This window comes from Alligator sinensis, unplaced genomic scaffold, assembly GCF_000455745.1.
Source record: "Alligator sinensis unplaced genomic scaffold, ASM45574v1 scaffold798_1, whole genome shotgun sequence".
NCBI lineage: Eukaryota > Metazoa > Chordata > Crocodylia > Alligatoridae > Alligator > Alligator sinensis.
The window spans coordinates 2,063,366-2,073,783 of record NW_005842138.1 but is presented as its reverse complement, the minus strand read 5'-3'; positions in this window follow the sequence as shown (position 1 = coordinate 2,073,783).

Below are 10,418 nucleotides of genomic sequence, written 5' to 3'. Positions count from 1 at the left end.
ACTCTTTCCTGCCTATGCAAGGGGTTGGACTCAATGATCTATTGAGGTCCCTTCCAACCCTAACATCTATGAATCTATGAATCTATGACTTCTGCCTTCTGTAATTTCTGTGTGTTTTATTTCTGTTTAATTTCAATTTTTTTTCTATTTTGTAACTTTTCAGACTGGTACTTGGGTTTCAGAATGAAAAATAAGGAAAAGAACTGTTCAGTCTTGGATATCATTCACATTTACACTTACCTGCTGTTCAGAGTTATAAATATTTATTACAAATTTTAGAATTTAATTTTGTTGCTTCACAATAACAATTAACTAAGTTGCTTTTGTGTAATAAGTATACATATCTGTCTGTACCAATTACTTGACAATATTTGACCAGTCAAACACCCAAACCTAGCTTGGGGGTTCTCTTGGGTAAATGGGGCACTTTAACATGTGTTCTGGGGTGGGAGGGGGTGCTTTAATTAGAGCAGTTTTGACAGCCACTCTAATTAAAGCACCTACAGCATCTCATGTATTCAGCACCCTACACTTCAAAATTGCAGTGGGGGTGCTTTTAACCCAAGCTCATTCAAAGAGCTTTAATTAAAGCACCCCCGCTGCCATTTTGAAGTGTGGGGACACTGAATACATGAGGTGCAGAGGCTGCTGGAGCGCGCTAATTATCACGCTCCAGTGGACTCAATTAATCCAGCATGTCGAAGCAGTGTCCTCACATGTGTACAGGCACCTATGCATTTCCACAAAGACAAGAAAAGGCACCTTCAAAATTGGAAGAGTATCCCATTGCCAAATTTCAGGTCCCTGTTTCAATTCCTGAACTACTAGGTTGTTCAAAAAGAATATAAATATTGCTTTAATGCTGCCAAAATTTTCCATTACCCTCAAATCACTTAAATATGAGTTTAGTGAGAAAAGAGAATACAAGCTCAGGTTTTAAAACAATATAATTAGATTTTTTTTTAAACAAACTGTCCTCATTAAAATGAAACAGCATTTAGTTTAGTGATTCTCAACTACTCTTTGATCCTTTTAAGTTTATAGTGGGGTGCAGCCGAATCGTGCAAACACGATTCACAAGATAAACTAATAGGGTGCATCCAGATGAGCATACACATGTGGCTTGTGGCACTGCAGACCCATCTGCAGTGCAGAAAACTGCACGCACCACATATGCAGGCACTTGCTGCACTGCTAATTTGTAGCGCAGTGTGTTTTTTTGACACCAGGAGATCTCTGTATCAAAAAACCTGCACCATAAAAAAGTGGGGCAGTGTATGTGGCAGCAGCATGTGCCACCAAAACCAGAGCCTGGTAGCCAGTGGCATTCTCCAGTTGCCAGCCAGGCTCCATGCGCCTGCATCACCACCACTAGAGCCCCAAGAGGTCTACAGGGCCCCAGGTAAGACTGCTGGCCCCAGCCTCCCCTACCCAACCCAGGGCAACTTGCTGCTTGCTGGAGCACGCATGCAGGGACATTCCCTAAGGACAGCTAGCAGTGGCACAAATATGTGCTGCAGCTCTTTGTTCTCAGGAAACATATGTTTCTGCTCATGGGGCTGCACCCATAGATTTCAATGGAGACCACAGTGAAACCATAGTGTCAAAAACAAGTACTTGTTGTGGTCTTTCTGAATAGTTGGTAACAGAAGAATTGCTCTATTTTCTTCCATAGTCCAGAAACGAATGAAAATTAAGAGCTGGAATTTCTGAGGGGTGTCTTGGTCTAGTGAGGAGCTCTTTGAGCCTAAAATGGTTGAGAATCACTGGTTTAGATGTCCATACAGGTGGCCATCAGAAAACTAAGTGAGAAAACTACAGCTGCAGTGGCAGGGGATGGAGCTGGGGATAGAAGCCACGCTGGCCAGGTGGGCAAGACACTGGGAGAGATGGGGAATGACCCTGCCATGTTGCTTCCTCCAGCTATGCTGGCTCCGCTAGGAGGCAGGGGTCTCCATTCCCCCAGTCCACCTCCCACCTCCACTGCCCAGCCCGGCCCAGCTGATAGGTGCAGGCAGTATGCATTTGTCTACATGCACTGAATTTCTTTTCTATTACTGGTTTAGACTGGCTATACCAGTTTATGTGCAATGTCTGTACCTAGCCTCAGATTCTTAATAATGAGATCATGTGCTGATATTTTGTACATTATCTTAAGACTTAATCTTTATGACCACTAGAAAGATGGCAACAACTTGACAGAAATTGGGCCACAGTTTTCAAATGTGGGTGCCTATCTTTGAGCATCAAATAAGTACTCTGCTTTTCCACAAATGCTGACTATCTCTGGCTCCCATACGAGAAACTCATGTGCAATGCTTTTTGGAAGTTAAGATGCTTATTTGGGGGTCTAAATTTAAAAATCTGGGTCTTGATTTCCAATAGAGCTACATGAATGGAGGGAAGAGTATGTATATATATTTGTTCACTCTGTGATTCAGTGCAACTAAATTAGTACTCCTTTGTAATCCTTTTTTGTTCACTTTTATGAATATTCATGAAACTATTTTTGCTTACAGAAATGTTTGGAGAAAAGGCAAATATGGGTATCTTTTATGGAGTCATTTGTTATGTGTAATCTATCTAATCTTTATTCACTCAATTACTTGGTTTGCTTGTGACAAGAAAACTGTATGTAAAGTCCACTAGACAGCCAACATATCTGGCTTATATCTTTCTTTCTCTCTCAGTCAAGAAGGATATAGCGTATTTCTAAATCTGGAATCCGTGTATATAGCCAAATATAAAAGTCTTTCTTGGTTAAAGGTGGACAGGAAAATATTTTTTAAATCTTAAAATTTGTTTGGTTTACTCATGTCTCTGTCATGCCAGTGTGTCTACACCCTGGTGATTTTTTTTTCCTTTCCAGCCACTGCTTCTGCTTATAAAAGGTAAGTCATCCCACTGTAGAAGAGACCCTAGGTGGTCATATGCACAACCTGAATACTGAATTCAAAATAGCTTGCTTGCAGGAACATTAGCAACGTATGGATTTTGAAGTGTTTAGGCTTGAAGGCTTTCACAGAAATGCTTCAAACAGTTGCAAACAATGAACAAATTTGTAATATCCACGATTGGTTTGAAAACATCTTGAAGAGGAGGAAAAAAGGCCAAGTTCAATGAGTAAATTGATCCACAGGATATTTTCAGCAAGCTGTAGTCATGGTGAGACAGTTCCTGTCTTAAGTAACTTTCCATTCTCTAATCGGTACAGAAAGTTCCCTGAAGCTATTACTTTCAGGTGAACATCCAGCTCCTTTCCCTCTTGAAAGATGGTTTGTTGTTTTTTTTCAATTAAGGCTCAGGTTGAAAATGAAGTGGGTGTGATATTTACACCCCTCGAGGTGAACGTAATAACACACCTAACAGTTTTGCCGAGAGGTAAAAAAGACTTAGCTAATCTCGCCAGAAATCATGCCCCCACCAAGTGCTGGAGGCTTTTGAGACCCGGAGACTGTCTTAAAGCTGCTGACTTTTGAAAACTCTTCATGTAGACAGAATAGCAGATTTTCTGACTAATTGTTAGTAATAAAAAGCACAAGGGCTTTTTTGACACAACTTTCAATCTAAACTGCTCGAAGCATTGAGTGAGAGACTGATTTGTATAAATAGTCAAAAAGGTTTTTTTTTTGTAAATGGATTAGATTTATTAATGTTTTTATGTCAAACAAATAATACCATCCTAATTTCCACACCTGCCAATAGGAAAGTATTTTTGCAGGGCAGGGACGGTACCTGTTTCCTAATGTTAAAGAAGTCTGTAGTAATATTTACATGGTAGGATGTAATCAGTGCTTAGGATGTCATTTATAACTTAAACCCCAATACTTTGTTTAAACTGGAGTGCCACAGAGGATGATACTTACCAGAGGTGGTTGTAGGCATGTTGTGTTTAAGTCAGGCTATTTGCAGAGCTTGTATGTCACAGTGATGCATGCCAAATAAGTCTACAGTGCCTCACTCAGCATAGCTTCCTAATGTAAGTAATGACAAAGTGGAAAGGAAAATGACTTGGGGACAGAGGAAATAAATGTGCAGGCTGGTTGCTGGAACTAATGAGTAATAATGTAGTATTAGCTGTTTCTCGTGAGTTCTGTCCAGAGTGAATGTCAAAACAGCAAGGAAATTTTCTTTGGATTCCATCTGCCTTCAATTGCATCTGCTCACTTCAGCGACAAAAAGCAAGATTTTTACTGCTTTTCTGGGGTTTTCATGTTGTTTTTTTCAATCAGCAGGTAAAATAGTGGTTCTGAGTGTTGTCTTATTTCAATGTTATCTTTGCAAATGAACCATAAAATTCTAGTTGGGTTCTTTCTAGCTTAGTAGTATTCCAGTACTAGGAATAATGATTCGGCAGTTGGAGTTGAACAATTGGGTTGCTAACATAGACAAGAAACCAGTTCATTCTCCTTTAGGTGGGCTGGTGCAGGTAGAGGAAAAGGGGTAAAAGACTGTTTATATCAGAAAACTAAACATTTGAAATTAAATACTGATAAAGCAGTTCTAATACATGTGTACCATTTTACAGTAATTTTTCTGAATTACAGCTGAAGATGAAAATTACTGGGGCAAAGTGGCAAATTGAACTGTATAAAACAAGCAAACAAACAAAAATGGCCTGTTGCTTGCAACAATAGCAATTAAGCCAAATTCTGTTTTTGATTCATATGCACAAGTTCAGTAAACTTTAATGGGAATTCCCTGTATCTGAAATCAGAATAAGGGGTTAACATTTCAGAACATGATAACCAAATATAAACTGGGTGAGGGTGATTTGAAAAAGTTGGTTTCAAACAAGTTATTCTTCTTTGCAACTTCCTGTGTAGGCAATTTTTAAATATACCATATCACTCCTTAATTACCACTTTTGCATGAAAGCAGAAGCCCAGGATATGGGCCCTACACTAACAGTTTCAGAAGAATGAAGTTAAAGGAAAGAAACTCATAATGATCCGGGGAAAGAGGAGTTGCTATGCTTCATAACTTTGGATAGATCAAACAGACTGACTTTGAGGAACACATGAAACCATGAGAGGTAATTCGCTCTATGTTCTTTTGTGGGGAACGATGGTTATGAATATGTAGTGCCAGGCTGCTTGCGCTGTTAATCTATGTATTCTGTGGTACAGGAATTTTAAACAATGCCCTTAGCTTCTCTGTGTAAGGTTCCTTATATTCTTAAAGTCATAGGCAGCAGAAGGCCGGGGCTAACGGGGCTAAGCTCCCCCAAACACGGGGCTTCGGTGGCAGCACAAAGGGCCGCAGGGGAGCCTGGGTAGCAGACTAGGCGGCTGCAGCACAGGATGCGCACAGACACAGCCACCCAGCTGCAGTTTGCATGCATGCAGCCAGGATCGCAGCCTGGAAGTAGGGTTACCATACGTCTGGGTTTTTTCAGACATGTCCTCTTTTTCAGTTCTCCTATCTCCTTCTGGGTGGGTTTTTCAAATCTATCTGAGCAAGTCTGGGTTTTTGCTTTGCTTCACTGGTGGGAGCAGGGGGAGGGGCGATTGTAGGCAGGGAACTGCAGGCAGGTAAGTCTAAGTTGAGGGCTGGGGCTGCAGCAGGGAAGGGAGACTGGGGGGGGGATTGCCTGTCCCCTCCAGCAGGGGAGTGTGGCAGGGGGCTTTTGAGGGCTGTGGCCAGGCTGGCAGCACAGGGGCTGGTGCCCATGCTTGCGGGGGGGGGAGAAGGAGGTAGGCCATGGCCAGGCTACCCAGTATGGCAGCCCCAGCTTAGGGCAGGGGGGACCACAAGCCTTCCCTCCTCTTCCCTCCAGTCCGCACCAGGGCTGGACTCTCTCTGAGCCACCATGCTCTGGTCTGGTTGGAATGAGGGCAGGTGGGGCCCCTCCAGCAGGGCTGGGAGGAGCAGGGGGCTGCTGGTCAGGTGTGAGGGGCACTGGCTGGGCTGGTGGGGGGAGGAGGCTGCTGGTCGGAAGTGAAGGGAACCAGCATGGCCCAGGGGACAGGGTACTGCGGTTTGGGAGTGAGGGGCCCTGGCAGGGATAGGATCTCTGGGTCTCAGCCCAGTGCTTGCCAGCAACAAGGTTTGGGGGGCTGTGGCTTGGGAGCAAGGGGCAACAGAATGGATGGAGAATGCCATATCACTGCCCCTCCACAGTCGTAGTCTCGCCTCCACTCCTGCATTATAAGTATTCTCTTTTTTGGAAAGAAAAATATGGTAACCCTAAGTACTGCCCACTACAGCAGGCAAGTCTGGGAAGGGGCATTGGGGGTAGGGAGGACAGATCTAGGCCCCCACAGTGAGGGAGGGAATGGGGCAGAGGCTGGGGTGAATGGGGCCCCAGGGCATGGGATGGTTGAAGCCTGGGCAGCTTGTCCAGGGGCATGTGGGGACTCCTGCCACTGCGCGCACCCCAAGGGAAGCACAGAGGGCACGTGCCCCCCAGATTTGACCACAGGGTGAAGGTGGGCTGCCGCTGTGGGCTGGGCTCTGTAGCCCATTGCTGGTGCCTCGAGAGCCGCACAATTCCACGTGCCTGCCACCACCGGGCTGTGCCATGTCCCCCTCACTCAGCAGCAGCAGGCACACGACATTGCATGTGGCTCTCAAGGCAACAGCAGTGGGACGTAGAGCCCCAGCCCACAGTGGCAGGCTACCTCCATCCCGCACTCAAATCTGGGGGGCATGTTCCCCCCAGGCCTCCCATGGGGGATGCATAGCAGTAGGAGCCCGTATACATTCATCCATGCCCCTGGACGAGCCAGCCAGGCTCCAACCATCCCACCACCCGCCCTATTCACTCCAGCCCCTGCTCCACTCCCTCCTTCACTGTAGGTGCCTCATTCTTCCCCCCACACTTCTTCCCTTTCCCTCCGCACTTTCCCATCCACAGACTTACCTGCTGGGCAGTGGGTGGTGTGTGTGTGTGTGTGTGCATGATTAACCCTCCTAAATAATATTTTCTCCCTTTGCTTATGCCTAAAATCCTAATCTCCTCTAGTTGTTGCTGGTCTAGTTTCCCAGTCTGCCAGTCTGCCTTTCTTCCAGCATGTTCCCGTCAATGTCTCCCTTGGTCTTTTCTAGCTTTGCTGTATGACTATACAGTTCTTTCATGTTGAGATGCTTTCCCTTTCCTAGGCTGGACATGTGCTTTCCATGCATTAAAAATACAAATTAACCCACTACACAAACTAGCAGTTTTCATCTTCTCCAGTCAACAAAAAGATTACATCCAAACTCACACCTCCAAGTTGTCAAGAAAGCACTCTTCCCCCATTCCCCTCCAAGTATGGTGTTTGTACTATGCCTGACAGCAGGGATGACAGATGTTCTAGTTAGTGAGGAACACTGGGACTCCGAGGACCCTTAGTAAAAGTCCCAGCTCTGCCAGGCTTCTTGTTTGACCATAGGCAAATCACATAATCTATCCTTGTGAAAGGTTGTGAGGCTAAAATTCATTAATTATTTTCAGGTGCTCAGATACTAAGGTGCTAAGGACCACATAGGCACCTGGAGACAGCTATTATTCTGAGAGGGTGGAGGGTGGCAATTAACAAGAATCAAGCTGATCCATTGTATTTTTCATGTGTTTTCTGCATTCTGCAATAAATGGAAGCTTATTTACTAGCTGTTTCACATGGGGCAAACTGCTCCAGTTGAACTCCCCATTCCTGCATTATACACTGGACACATCAAATAGTTAACAGCAGATCAAATAGTGTGTTCCCATGAGCAGAAAAATCCCACTTTCAGTTTAACATAACTGTTTCACATGTCCATGCTTCTAGATAAATTGGAAGTGGTATGTGGGTATGTATGTAGACCGGTGAACAGGTGTTTCTAAGCCTGTTAGCTTTCTACTGTTCCAGGTCAAAACACTGTTTTGCCACTGAGTCACTGTATAGTCTTGGTTGAGTCAGTTCAGTTCTCTGTCTCAGTTTCCCAGTGAATATATTGCTTTCACTTGTCTCTCAGGGGGTTGTGGAGATTAATTAATGTCAGTAAAGTACTATAAAAATGCTAAGTATTGCTGTGTGTATAACAGCATGGTAGATGTAATAGTATTCACTAGGAACATTACAAGGACTACAAACCCAAGTAGATCCAATAAATACAATCCTTAGGGTCAGATTCAGCACCTGCTGAAATGAGAGAGAGAGAGATCAAGCTATTTAGTGGTATTTAGATAAGCATCGGGGGATATTTTGGATATTTGTTTGCAAATATATGTCTTTTTGCAATAGCAGCATTTTTCCCCACAACCTTCTTCATTGTATCTGTGAATGTCATTTTCAGTATTGAGTAATTCAGCCCACTATGTCCCACAGTTTCTAAAAAAGTCACATGGCATGCTATACAAAATTTTACTGGGCATGTCTTCTGCCCGATTTTGACCAGAAACTCAAACAGCAGCAGCTGTAACATAAAAGCTGCAATTGAAGGTACCCACCATCTCTTCAGGAAGTTATTGGAAGCTGTAACCTCAGTTCAAAACATTCATTTCACTTTCAGTCTGAAACAATGCTCTGGAATGAATATGTCTCAGTAACAATCACTGAGAACACTTATCTACTTCCAAGTACTTATTATCCATTTGGGAATACAAAAGCCACAAACATTTGGGAGTGCATATTTGTTTTGCAGAAGGACATGCCTTATAATCAAAAAGTGTTTGTATACCTGGCAGGGTAAAGGTGTTTTTTGTTTGTTTTTCTTTCTTTCTTTTTTTTTTGCAGTAGATATATATATTTAAAGCAAAGTATCATAAAGCTCTTATGTTAAGTCAGTTTAACTCCTTTGACATAATGGAAAATGGATGCCATGGAAATAACTCTGCAAGATCATTATGACAGCCTAATTCTGATCTCATAGCAATGTTAACCAGAAGCAGCTCTATTTATGTCAATGGCCAGGCATTCTCAATTGAAGCTTTTTTTTTAATGTAAGTTGAGGTTTTCATCAAATGAAAATATTCAAGAAATTTTTTCTTCTTTCTTCAAATATTTGGAATTTTTTATTGGAAAACTGAAAACTAAATATTGTTGTCTGAAAAACTGGTTTCCAAGTGGGTACGCATTTTTTGCCAGTCAAAATTTTCTACTGAAGGCTTTGATGAAAATTCCAAATGTACATGCTTAGGGCCTTGTTACACATTGCACTTTGGGCTTCTCAAATATTGATCGGTGTTAGTGCTAGCTTGAGTTTGGAGCAGTCACACCTTAAAGCTAAAATCCTTCTCTGACAGTTCCCAAACTTCACAGCTGTGACTTGCCACTAGAGGGGTGGTGAGCAAGGGCCAGACTAGGAGCTGTAGCTGTGAGTTTCCACTAGAGAGCTAGTGATCCAGGATAGGCTTCTATTCCTGCTCTAGATGGGCAGGGTGTGAGAGAGAAGTTGTGGGAGCAGGAACGTGAACCTAGGAGGTAGAGGGTTAATGGGGTGGGGGTGGGTAATGGAATGGGAGTGAAAAGGAAATGGGGGTAGGTGGTAAAATGAAGTCACTCAGCCACTGTAGGATAAAATAAAAAGATTTAAAAAAAATAAAAAATAAATAAATAGAAAGAAGAAATACATTTAAAAAGGTCTCACGTTTTAATAAACTGGAGTTGGGATTGGGGTGTTGAGCATGCTTCCCAGGGTGGCTGGGAGCTGGGAACAGTGAGGGAAGGAATTCCCAGCTAATGGGGACCCAATCTGGCCCCCTACCTTATTCCCTCCTATATCCCTTCTATACCCCACTCCTGAACCTGTCCATGCCCTGCAACCTGGCTATCTGACATGTACTCTGCAGGCTGTTTGCACAGGGTTGCACCTTTGTGGGTGGTAGGGGGAGTTGGCTTGTTGGCAGAACCAGCCCCTGGGCAGTAGAGTTCAGGAGGTAGAAAGTCTGTCCACGGAGCGTGAAAGGCTGGCCACACAGAGGGGGAGGGGGGGGGGAGGGCACATTGCATCCTGGGATGCTGTTTTCAGAATGTGGGGGGAAAGACTCCCTCACATTCTGAAAACAGCCAGTACTGGTAGAAAGCCCTGACTGTTGCTCTTGAAACCTGGCTGGAGGTTCCCAATCAGCAGCTAGATTCCCCTCTTCCCTGGAACCAACAGCGAACTTCTGTTTGGTCTGGAGTAGTGTTGTAACTCAGAACGCTTTGCAGAAATCATTCCGAGTTACAGCTCGGAGTTGCACCTGTGTCTGGAGCCAAAATTAGTTCCAGGTGTTAATGTGGATAATCCAGGAGTAAAGAGTTTGATGAGCTGCCTAAAATTAATGTGTAACAGGGCCTTATATTTAAATTTTCCACATTTTCAAAGAGACTCTATCCATGAAGTTGTACTGGTGTAAATTCAGAATAGCTCTGTCCTTCTAAATAACAAGTATCATGCTAATAGAAAGCATGTTATTCTGGAAAATTCATCTGTCATAACCAAATGAGTTGAGTGCCCCTGTCACAATA